Source organism: Macrotis lagotis, chromosome 6 (genome assembly GCF_037893015.1).
Source record: "Macrotis lagotis isolate mMagLag1 chromosome 6, bilby.v1.9.chrom.fasta, whole genome shotgun sequence".
NCBI classification, from domain to species: domain Eukaryota; kingdom Metazoa; phylum Chordata; class Mammalia; order Peramelemorphia; family Peramelidae; genus Macrotis; species Macrotis lagotis.
The window spans coordinates 184,792,524-184,805,863 of NC_133663.1; the positions used below are offsets into that span (position 1 = coordinate 184,792,524).

Here is a 13,340-nt window from a genome sequence, read left to right on the forward strand (position 1 = left end):
TCCTGCTTGCAGATTCTCACCACAGGACTGCTCTGAGGCCAGCACTCACTGTGGTGTGGCAGAATTCTCTCACCACCCCTTCAAGCTGCTGCCTGTGATTCCTGGGCCAGGAGATCTGGGAACTGCCCCTTCTGCCACAGACTCAGGTGCCCCCATGGATCTAGGCATTCAGCCAGGCTGTGCCACTGCAACTGAGGCTGTGGTTGTGCTTCCAACAGCTTTTCCCAACCCCACTCCCTGCCCCCCCCTTCCCAGTGAAACAGACCTTTCCTACGGAACTTCTAAGTTGTCTTGGACTGGGAAATTGTATCACACAGTCTTTCTGTGGGTTCTGCCCCTCTAAATTTTTGCTGGAGTCATAATTTAATGGTTTTAAAGTTTTGCGGGGAACATGTTTCCAGGAATTCCTATCTTCATGCCACAATCTTGGCTTCCTGGACTCAAAGCCTTTTACTATCTTGGTTATCTTCTTCTCCAGCTTGCCATCATCCTTCCTAAATTATGGTGCCCCAAATTGATCACAGTATACCAGATGAAATCTGTGTGTATATGTTAACAAGCCAAGTCTAATGAGAGGAAGATTCAGGTGTTCCTCATCTCCTCCCTTCTTCCCCTCTATTATGATAGGCCTTTTGTACCTCTTAATGTAATGATATTTACCCCTTCAATCCCTTCCATCCTCCCATCTCCTTACTATCCCCCTTTCTAAGGAGGTAGTGTTTTTAAATCATTCTATCTGAGTCATAGAAAATCCTGAGTATCCATCGCTTCTGGCTAAGTATATTCTCTCTAATATAGTTATAATTCTCAAGAGTTAATGAGAATCTTTTTCCCATACTGAGATATAGCCAGTTTCATCTTATTGGATAGCAGTTTTTTTCTTTACCCTCCCTTTTTTTTAACCTTTTCATGTGTTTCTTGAACCTCCTGTTTGATGTCCAAATTTTCTATTTAGCTCTGGTCTTTTCTTTTTTTTTCTTTTTTCTTTTTAAATTTTTTTATATTTAATATTTATTCTCATTTTGTACAAATAATGTTTTTTATACATTAATAAAATGTTCTTGTTTAAGAATAAACAAAATACCCTTCTACCCCCCCCCAAAATATAGACTCACTTGAGTGATAAAGTAAAGGGGAGAGAAAAAAATTAAAATTAAAAAAATTAATAGTTATAATTGTAGGTATGGCCAGGTGGCACAATGGATGGAGAACCAGCCCTGGAGCCATGAGAAACCAAGCCCACATCCAGCCCCATACACCCAACAATTACCCAGGCATGTGACATGCAAGCTACCCCAACCCCACTGCTCTGCAAAAACCAAAAAAAAGAAAAAAAGACCCAAAATAAAATAAAATAGCAATAATACTAGGGGTGGCTGGGGGGTGCACAGAGCATTGGCCCTTGAGCCAGGAGCACCCGGGTCCAAATCTGGCCTCAGACACCCAACGGTTACCCTGCTATGCAGCCCCAGGCAGGCCACCCAGCCCCATTTGCCCTGCACCCCCCCAAATAATAATAATAAAAAATGTGCTTGAGTCTTTGTTCCAACACCACCAACTCTGTCATGGGTGGATCACATTCTTTATGATAAGTCCATTGCAAAAGTTACTTCTATATTTTTCCACTGTTGCCATTGCTGATTGAAACTCCTTCCATTCGTATTTCTCCACTACCATGTACTATATTTTCTCTTTCCTTTCACTGACTCTGCTGTAGGGTAGCTGAGTGGCACAGCAGACAGATCCCCAGCCCTGGGGCCAAGAGGCCCTGAGCCCCCATACCACCCCTTAGGCCTAGCATCCACCTGGCCCTATGGTCCCGGACAGGTCTTCCAATCCCAGCCCCTTGCAAGAAGTAAAAAAGAAAATATGTTATATCTGACCACTCTCCCCCCATAGTCCATCCTCTCCTCCATCACTCACATCACCTCCCTTCCCCCATCTGCCCCCCTCCTTCTTACTCCAGATGCCTATACCCCATTAAGTATATATGCTGTTTCCTCTCCTGGTCACCTCTGATGAGAGCGAAGTGAAGATTCCCTAATTCCCCCTTGCCTTCCCCCTTCCATATCATTGCAATAGCTCATTGTGATAAAGAAAAATCTTATTATATGAAATATTTTAGCCTATTCCCCCTCTCCTTTTTCTTTCTCCCATTACATTTCCCTTTTTTTCTATTGACTCCATTTTTACACCATATTTTATCTTCAAATTCAGTTTTTTCCTGTGCTTCAACCATAAAAGCTCTCTCTACCTGCTCTATTAACTGAAAGGTTCATATGAGTATTATCAGTGTCATTTTTCTATGTAGAAATACATGCAGTTCATCATCATTAAGTCCCTCATAGTTTCCCCTTCTCCTCCAATCTCTATGCTTCACACGAGTCCTGTATTTGAAGATCAAACCTTCTGTTCAGCTCTGGCCATTCTAACAGGAACATTTGAAATTCCCCTGGTTCATTGAAAGTCCATCTTTTTCCCTGGAAGAGGACATTCAGTTTTGCTGGGTAGTTGATTCTCGTTTGCATTCTAAGCTTTTTTGCCTTCCGGTATATTATATTCCAAGCCCTATGAGCTTTTAATGTAGTTGCTGCTAAGTCCTGTGTGATCCTGATTGCAGCTCCACAGTATTTGAATTGTGTCCTTCTGGCTGCTTGTAATATTTTCTCTTTGACTTGGGAGTTCTGGAATGTGGCTATAATTTTCTTAGGGGTTGGTTTTTTGGGATCTCTTTCTCGGGGGGATCGGTGGATTCTCTCCATTCTATTTTGCCCTCTGCTTCTAGGATATCAGGGAAATTTTTCTGATGTCAAGGCTCTTTTCCTGATCATGATTTTCAGGTATTCCAATAATTTTTAAATTATCTTTCCTAAATCCATTTTCCATATCAGTTGTTTTTTCAATGAGATGTTTCACATTTTCTTCTAATTTTTCATTCTTTTGGTTTTGAAGCTTGTGCTTCTTCATCTTCAGACTGAGTTTTTTGATCTTTCTTGGGCTCATATGCAAAATATTCCTCAATGGTGTTCCTCTTTTTTTTCTCTGTATGCTCATTTTCCCAGCCTAAGCCTGTTTTTGGGGTGGCTCATGAGCTTTTGGAACACTCCCACAAGTATTGCAGTGTGTGAGGCTCTGTCCTCCCTCTTTGTCTGTGAATGACCATATGCTCCCCACTCTGCCATGGGGCTGAGGTGGGGGGGGCCTGCTGTTCTATAGGGGGGGCCTAGACTGCGATCAGGATCTGAATGTGGTCAAAGCCCCAGAGTCCAGGGGCAGAGCTCTGCAGTTCCTCTCTCTTCACTCCCCTCCCTAGGTTCAATGGACTCATGCCCTGGGGGCTCCTGCTTAAAGGCTCTGCCTGCTTCTGTTTCCTGGATCTGGGTAGCTGTGGCCATGCTGCTCTCCATGTGCCCTGAGGGTTGGGCTTCACGTGATAAGGCATTTTACATTTTCTTCTATTTTTTCAATTTTTTGGTTTTGTTTAACAGTCTCTTGCTGTCTCATGAAGTCAATAGTTTCCACAGACTCCATTCTTTTTTTTAGAGAAGAATTTTCTTCATTTATCTTTTGCAACTCCTTTTCAATTGGTCGATTCTATTTTTGAAAGAGTTTTCCATTTGACCAATTGAGGTGTTGAGAGAATTGTTTTTTTGTTGCCAGGGGTTAATTTTCTCTCCCAAATTTTCCAATAGATTTTTAAACTCTTTCCTTGTTTCTTCAAGGAAATCTTTCTGTGCTGGAGAGAGGGTCATATTCTCCTCAGATGTTCTAAGTCTCTCTGAGTTAGTGTCTTTTCCTTCCAAGAATTTTTACATGGAACCTCCTTTGTGCTGGCCTTTCTTCATTATTCTAAGACCTTGTATTTGGGAGGTTTGGGGGATCCCTAGAGGCTTTACTCATTGAGTGTAGTATCTCTGGCTGGCCAGTAGGAGATTCTAGAGGTTTTGCTCACTGAGTGTAATATCTCCAGCTGGCCAGTAGGGGAGTTCTGGTTGCTTTCTCTGGTGTGTCTGTCACCTTGCTTGAGGCCTTCTCTCTTGGCCTGGAGGGAGTGGTTGAAGGTCTGCTACTAATCAGGCTAATCCAATGCTAATCCAAGTTCCCACCTCTCCCCAGGTCCCATGCTCCTGACAGAGTACACCCTCTGTGCCTGGACTCACCCAGGATCCCAGAAGACAGATCCTGATGTAGATGTTCTTCTCTTGGCTTTTCTTTCTGGGTTTTGTAGATTGGATTTCTGTTATGAGGTTTGTTTCAGGAGACCTTAGCATAGGGCCTGTCTTCTCTCCACCATCTTGGCCCTGAACTCCTAGATGAAATCTGACAAGGACAATGAAACTATCAACTTCCTATTTCTGGAAGCTGTGCCACTCCATGCGGGCCAGAATTTTATTATCATTTTTGGCTACTATATTATATCATTGACTAATTGATCTTGTTTGGGCAATTAGGTGGTATAGTGAATAGAGTGCTGGCCTTGGAGGCGATTGGTGTTCTAATCCAGGCTGACATTTGACTCTTAACAGCTGTGTGAACTTGGGCAAGTCACTTAATCCTGATGGTCTTACATCCTAGTCATCCTGATTCATATCTGCTCACTGGGTCCATATGATTCTGGAGGCGAAAGTGAGGCTGGTGACTTAGGACAGCACCCCCTCCCTCAAATCCAATTCATGTGCTTGTTGAGGCTTTACCTCCCTGATGTCATGGTCTTCTTTGGGAATGTAATTAATCTGGGGAAGTGACTTGAATTTATTAGGCATGCATTGTATTATCTTCCTACTTATGTTGGGCATCAACTTCCTTTTAATAATTTTTTGTCTTGTAATTTTTTTAGGGTTTTTTTTTTTGTTGCAAGCAGTGGGGTTAAGTGGCTTGCCCAAGGCCACACAACTAGGTAATTATTAAGTGTCTGAGTTCAGATTTGAACTCAGGTCCTCCTGACTCCAGGGCTGGTACTCTGTCCACTGCACCATCTAGCTGCCCCCTGTCTTGTAATTTCCAAAGCTGTTTGCTCTAGAGCCTGTCCTAATGCCAAGAAGCCCTGAGTTCAATAATATACGTTATTATTAATTGATTTTGCAATCCACTAAACCCTGTAGATCTCTTTCAGAACAAGCTTGCCTACTCCAATTTGTATTTGTTAAAGTTAATTATTTTGTATCCAAGTAAAAGACTTTACATTCATTTCTACTGAATTTAATCTCATTGGATTTAGCCTATTGTGCTAGCAAGATCCTTTTGGATCTTGACTGTAATACAGCATGTGAGCTACCCTTTCTGGCTCTGTGTCATCTGCAAAACTGATGAGCTATGCTCTTACCTAAATTCTAATAATATTAGTATGCAGTGCAGAGCCAAGAATAGATCCTTATAGTTATACCTTTAGAGACCTCCTGCCATACTCATATTGAGCTATTTGTAACTACTTGGTGACTCTTGTGAATCCATCTAATTTTACTTTCATTTAATCTATATCTTTCCATCTCCAAAAGAACAGCATGAAGCATTTTGTCACAAAACTCTGCTACAATATAGGTAAAATTTTCCCACACCATTTCTCTTAACGGTTCTGTCACCAAAGGAAACAAGGTTTTTGGCCTAATCTATTACTTTAGTTTTTGCAAGGCAATAGGGTTAATGATTTGGCCTAGTTCATTTATTTATTTATTTGTTTGTTTATTTGTTTATTTATTTATTTATTCATTCATTCATTCATTCATTCATTTATTTATTTAGGTTTTTGCAAGGCAAGTGGGATTAAGTGGCTTGCCCAAGGCCACACAGCTAGGTAATTATTAAGTGTCTGAGGTCAGATTTGAACCCAGGTACTCCTGACTCCAGGGCCAATGCTCTATCCACTTTGCCACCTAGCTGCCCCCATCCTAATGTAGCTTTAAAAAAACAACAAACTTTTACCTTTAGTTTTTATTGCTATTCAGCTTATTTTAAACTTTGGCAATTCCAGAACTGTTTTTAAAGGACTATATCCGACTTTAAAATGAAACTGTTTCATGTGCCTGCATATTTCTTTCTTAAAAATATTACACGGTTCATGTATTTCCTATGCATCTACTTTATTATCTTCAACATAATCCTATTTTTCCTCCTTAGTAAGGTCATTTCAATTTGTGTCTTCAGAATTTCATTCTTAAGTATCCCCTAACCACTCTGCATCTATCCTGAGATAACTTTGCCTGGAGTATTTTGGTCCAGGAGATTTTACCTTTCTGAAGCTTTTGAAAATAGCTTTCATAAAATTTAGGATATATATCAGATAAAACTATTTTTCTTTTCCATTATCAGAACTGTGGGAGGGGAAGTCACTTCTCTCCATAAGCAGAGTTCCCATCATTTTTACTTTGGCAAAATCTTTTCCTGTTAGAATCGAATCCAAAATCAAATTTCCTATTTGCTTCCTTCAGCTTTTGAACAATGAAATGTGAAGAAGTAATTAACCATTCTCTTTTTGGAGAAAGAGCTCCAGTAAGTTCCTGGATAATTGCCATCCTTCAGTGATATAGCACGTCTGCTTGACAGACTTATATTCTATTTCCCAAACTCCCCATTTATTTCCTCTTTTTGTTTAGATGTCTAGAACATACATCAGTGACAATATCCTCATTTTTTCCTAAAAGACTAGAAATGTTCTATCTTGTTAGTTGGCATGAAAACACACAGTTCTGTTGGCTAACTTGCAGTGAAATGTGCATTTCTTGGGAATAATGAACATGATTCTGCCAGCCATCTTAGAGGAAAAGAGTCAGCACACGATTGACTACATAAACCAATCAGAGCTCACGGCAACAGTTTTCTATCAAGTTTTATTGGATGTGAAGGGAAAGACTGACTCACATTCTCATTTTCCAATCTGCAGGGTCAAACAAAAGACCTTTCTAGAATATCTCCTCACTAACTTCTTTTTTTTTTAGTTTTTTTTTTGCAAGGCAAATGGGTTAAGTGGCTTGCCCAAGGCCACACAGCTAGGTAATTATTAAGTGTCTGAGACCGGATTTGAACGCAGGTTGAACCCAGGTACTCCTGACTCCAGGGCCGGTGCTTTATCCACTGTGCCACCTAGCCGCCCTCCTCACTAACTTCTAATATCTTCTTCTAACAGTCTGGTATTAGCCATTTAAAATAGTAGTTTGCTTTGAGGTTAACTGAGTGGGGATATATTTGAAAAATGAAAGGAATTTAAGAACAAAAGATTCCATAATTTTAAATGTAAAATTAATAGTACTTAGCTTTGAGTACAGCAGATATATGAAGAGATGTCCAATGTGATATGAAATGAGCAGTAGTCATCACTGTGAAATCTTATCCCTTTCTTTTTTTTAATGATACTACTTTTATTTGTTTTGGGTTTTTTTAGGGTTTTTTTTTGCAAGGCAATGGGGTTAAGTGACTTGTCCAAGGCCACACAGCTAGGTAATTATTGTGTCTGAGGTCAAATTTGAACTCAGGTCCTCCTGACTCCAGGGCTGGTGCTCTATTCACTGCTCCACCTAGCTGCCCCAATCTTATCCCTTTCTAATAATCCTTGTTTACAGAATGGTTTAAAAAAGTAATCCTAGGTTTGAGCAAAGAATTGGAAACAAAAGTGGATGCCCATTGATTGAGTAATGTTAAATAAACTGTGTTTTATGAATAGAATGAAATTCTTTTTTTAGGTATTAGTTCTTAGCTGTCCTTTCAATTCTTATCTTCTTCAAATTAAACATTTCCAGTTCAAGCTAACCAATTGTATAAGTAAAGAATTCTGACTGTACTCCTTTTTATCAAAGTCCTTTTGAAAATGTATACAGAAGTAAACATAGTACTTCTGATCTTGGACCAATGTCCTCACCTTTCAATATCTTTTTTGAAAAAAATTTTTTTTCATTCATTTTAAAAAATGTTGAGACTGAGTAGGGAAGACTTCAGTGGAACATATACCTCTTCTTTTCTTGTAAGTTAGTCCTTTAAATGTAGTATAAGATTGCATAAGCTTTCTTGGCTGCCATTTTTCAATAGTGACTCATATTAAACCTCTGTCCATTAATATTTTCAGTTTCATTAACATGTTCAATTTAACCACTTTTAAGTTATACTTCCCAATTTTGTACTTTTGAAATTATATTTTTGAACCCAATGGCATTATTTTTTTCATTTTTCCATATTAAACTGTGTCTTGGATCAATGTCCTTATCTGTCCAGATCTTTTTTGAAAATTTTTATTTTTCACTTCCGGCCAAGATGGCGGAGAGAAGACAGGCACAGTTCTAAAGTCTCCTGATCTCTTCCCCATCTGTCACATGAAACAAACCTCTTAAAAGAAATCCAACTCAAAAAACCCGGAAAGAAAAGCCAGGAGAAAGAATATCTACCTCAGGATTTGTCTCCCGCTGCAGCTTTGGTAGAATTCGGGCAGGTGAGTCTGGGCTCAGAGGGAGGATCAGCCCCGGATCAGCCAGATTAACAGCTGAATTGGAAACGGGAGTCTGAGGGCCAAGAGCGGGACCTGCTGGATCAGCGGTGGGGCTGGATGAAAGGGGCTTGGGTCTGCGGGGCAGCAGAGGCGCTGGTGTTGGTGCTGACCCCCTAGAGCTCAGAGACCAGGCTGGGGGGAAGAGTTCTGGTGCAGGAGAGCTGCAGACACCATCCCTAGGCTCAACAGGTCTGAGAAACTCTGAGTCCACGCCTCCATTGCACTGAGGCCTCCTTCCAAACAAACAATTGCAAACTACTTCTGCCTCAGGCCCAGGTGTGTGAGCAAAAGAATCAGCCCAGCTGAGGAATGACCTCAGGCCAGGGTGAAGCCCACCATTGATTGAAAGCAAAAGAATTCAATAGCTCCAACTCCTGCCTTCCGGCAAAGGGAGAAGGCCTCTCAACCCAGGTCACAGACACTCCAGAGAGGGCAACCAGTACCTCCTACTGGCCAGCCAGAGAAACTGCACTCAGTAAAGCCTTTAGTGATCCCAAGTCCAGGTGAACCAGCCCCACCCCACCCAACTCAAGGTCTTAGCACAATGAAGAAGGGTCAGCGGAAAGGTGGATCCATAGAAAAATTCCTGGAAGGGAAAGACCCCAACTCAGAGAGACCTGGAACCTCTGAGGAGAATACAATCTGGTCTTCAGCACAGAAAGACTTTCTTGAAGAAATAAGGAAGGAGCTTAAAAATTTGGGAGAGACAATTAATACCTTGCAACAAGAAAATAAAACCTTAGAAAGTACAATTGGACAAACACAAAAGGAGAATAAATCTCTCAGATCATCAATTGGACAATTACAAAATGAGAATAATTCTCTCAGATCCTCAAATCAGCAAATGCAAAAAGAAATTAATTCTCTCAAAACCTCTATTGGTTAAATGGAAAGCTCTTTCAAAAGTAGAATTGACCAATTGGAAAAGGAGTTGCAAAAGATTAATGAAGAAACTCCTCCCCCTCAAAAATAATGGAGTGTACAGAAACTAATGACTCCATGAGACAGCAAGAGTCAGTTAAACAAAATCAAAAAATAGAAAAAATAGAAGCAAATGTAAAATACCTCATCAACAAAACCACTGACCTTGAGAATAGATCGAGGAGGGGCAACCTGAAAATTATAGGACTTCCTGAAAACATTGAAGAGAAAAAAAGCCTGGACTTAATATTACAGAATCTAGTGATGGAAAACTGCCCTGATATCATGGAATCAGAGGGCAAAGTAGTTATTGAAAGAGTACATTGATCCCCACCAGAAAAAGATCCTAAAATGAAAACACCAAGGAATGTTGTGGCCAAACTGCAGAACTATCAGATAAAAGAGAAAATCCTGCAAATCCAGCCAGAAAGAAACAATTTAAATATCAAGGAGCCACAGTAAGGATCACACAGGACCTGGCTGCATCAACATTAAGGGATTGAAGGGCCTGGAATGAGCAAGGGAGCTTGGAATGCAGCCAAGAATCTACTTTCCTGCAAAGCTGAGCCTTCTCTTTCAGGGAAAAAGATGGACATTTAACGAAATGGAAGAATTCCAAAAATTTCTGATGAAAAGACCAGAGCTAAACAGAAAGTTTGGACATCAAACAGGAGGTTCAAGAGACACATGAAAAGGTAAAAAAAAGGGGGGGCAGGAAAATTTTTATTTTTTTATCATTTTAAAAAGTATTGAGTTCCAAATTCTTTTTCTCTTTTTCCCCTGACTCTTCCTTGAGAAGGCAAGTTCTGTCCAGTTATAAACTGAATTAATTTATCAGCTAACCTATACACTTCTTTTCTCTCTTTGTTAGCTCAGTTGACTCTTCTTTTTTCACTTTTGTTTGTTTTTCTCTACAAGTCCTTTCTTTTATTGTCAATCATGCCTTGCTTTATTTATAAATTTATTTTCATATCACTCACATTCAGGATCTCCCTTCTTGTACAAAAATCTGTTTTTAATTTTTTTTGCTTGCCATGTCTAGTTCTGCCTAAGGATAGCATTTATGATGAAGACATGAGATTCCTAAATAATCTACCAACCTTTGATGATTTTTTCTATTATTTTACCATCTTCTATACCTATCTTTGCAATGAAGTTACTTAGTATAATATATATGTTGGTTTAAGTCAAAATGACTAGCTAAATTATTTTAAAAATATTTTTTATTGATACTTCTTGGTTTTAGAATAGTACTTGCACACACCTCTCCAGATGGAATCCTCTTTTTTTTAATAATAGTATTTTGTTTCTTTTCCAATTACATATGATGATAGTTTTTAGCATTCATTTTTTAATTTAATTTCTTGCTTCCATTACCCCCCCCCCCCCACAGAAGGCAGTCTGTGTTAGTCTTTACATTGTTCCCAAGGTATACAGTGATCTAAGTTGAATGTGATAAGAGAGAGATCATATCTTTAAGGGGAAAAAAATAAAGTATAAGAGATGGCAAAATTACATAAAAAGATAACAGTTTTTTTAAAATTTGGTCTTTGTTCAAACTCCATGATTCTTTCTCTGGATTCAGATGGTATTCCCCCCAAATTGTGCCTGATTGTTGCACCGATGGAATGAGTAAGTCCATTAAGGTTGACCATCACCTCCATCTTGCTGTTAGGATGTACAGTGTTCTTCTGGTTCTGCTTATCTCACTCAGCATCAGTTCATGCAAATCCTTCCAGGCTTCCCTGAATTCCCATTCCTTCTGGTTTCCTAATAGAACAATAGTGTTTCATAACATACATATACCACAATTTGTTCAGCCATTCCCCAATTGGTGGACATTCACTCAATTTCCAATTCTTTGCCACCACAAACAGAGCTTTTAGCCTTCATTTTTGTAATATTTTGAGTTCCAAATTTTTCTCCCTCTCTCCCTTCCCCCCACCACAAGACAGCAAGCAATCTAACATAGTTTACATATGTACAATAATATTAAACATATTTCCATATTAGTCATGTTGTATGAAGGAAGGATCAAAACAAAAGGGAATAACCATGAGAAAGGAAAAACAAAAAAGTTTTAAAAAGGGATAGACTTCGTAGTTCTTTTTCTGGTTGTGGTTAGCATTTTCCATCTTTAGTCTTTTGAAATTGTCTTGGATCATTGAGATCATGGATCATGAGAAGAGCTAAGTCTAATTGATCTTTTCACAGTGTTACTGCTATTTTGTACAATATTCTCCCAGTTCTGCTCTCTTCAATCAATATCAATTCATCTAAGTTCAAGTTCTTCTGAATCTGCTTGCTTATCATTTCTTATAGAACAATAGTATTCCATTACATTTATATACCAAATATATAACCATTCTCCAGTTGGTGAGCATCCTCTCAATTTCCAATTCTTTGCCACAACTAACAGAGCTGCTATAAATATTTTTATACATGTGTGGAACTCTCTCTTTTTTTTTCAAAGAAAAACAAATCAATCAGCAAACATTTACTAACAATCATGTTTGCTAATATGCCAGACATTGTGACAGAAATGTAGTAAATAGTGAAACAATCTCTAGTCTTAAGAATCTTACATTCCAATAAGAAGACAACAATGATGGATATAACAAAATAATTAATTACAGGGTGTTTTAAAAGAATGACATTAGAAGAGGAGTTGATCCATGAAGTCTATAGAAAGTGATGCTTATAAGAAGAGGTTTGTTGGCCAGTACAAAGACATGGAAATACAAGATGCATTATTATGAGAGAATGACAAAATGTAGTGTATACAAGGGGAAGCATTATCCATTGAACCTGGAAAGATAAATTGGGGTGGGTCAATGAAAGGATTTAAAAACTAAATTGTTGTACTTTTTCATTCATGAGTGACTCTTTGCGACCCTTTTGGAGTTTTCTTGGCAGCATTACTGGAGTGATTTGCTATTTCCTCCTCCAAATCATGTTCTTTATCAGGGAACTGAACAAACAGGGATATGTAACTTGTCCAGAGTCCTCCTATAGCTCGTCAGTGTTTTAGGTTAGGATTGAACTCAAGTATTTCTGACTCCAGTCTTGGGACTATACAACCTATATAACACTATATAACCTAACTACCCCAAAATTGAATAGACTATATCTTATCCTAGAAACTTAAGGAATCAGATGGCCAGATCTGTATTTTTTTGGTTAGAAAATCGATTTATTTGGAGAAAATGTCATCACAGTTTACATTGTTGCATGTCTCATGTACAGAAGAATGAATTAACATGTCATAATCAGCTATGCAAATAAAAAAAACAATTAGTGAGGCTCTTTATAAGTGGTACCAACCTATCTCTCTAATCTTATTCTTCACTACTACATTATGAGAATCCTCCAGTCTAACCAGACTGATCTACTTACTCATTATTCCCTGATTATTCCAGGTGCAATTCTACCATGTTTTCCCCAACTTGGAAGGTACTCCTTTAACCAACAGATGGTATTTGATAACTATCACAGTTCAGTTCAGTTGGAAGAATCAGGTTACTTCTGTATTTCAGGAAATTTGGAAAGACTTGAGGCCTTTTTGGAGACTGGTGCTGTAAGATAGAGAAAAGGCAACTTGGTACTGAATTAAGGGTCTTAGGACTGTGAGTAGAAAGAAGGGGTCAAGTGTGAGACATACTAGGAAAAAGGAAATGATAAGAATTGGTCACTGTTTGGATATGTGGAGTGAAGGAGCATGAGTAGACAGGGACAGTGCCAAATTTATGAACTTGGCAATCTGGAAGAAAGATGATAAAGTGGTAATGATAATGAGTTCTATTATGGATATATGAAGGCTATTCAGTTCAAATTATCTAAAAGACAATTTACTCTGAACTTAAACACTAAGTAATATGGACATTTCTATACACATAGTAGTTTAGAAAAAGAGAATTGTATAGGAATCTGGGAATCAATTGTGTACAGT

General features: G+C 38.8%; 1 protein-coding gene across 8 annotated transcripts in view; it reads left to right on the forward strand.

The window, feature by feature from the left end:
- MCF2L (MCF.2 cell line derived transforming sequence like) overlaps positions 1 to 13,340 on the forward strand; it is a 404,366-nt gene that overhangs the window by 45,647 nt on the left and 345,379 nt on the right. The gene's annotated exons all lie outside the window — the stretch shown is intronic.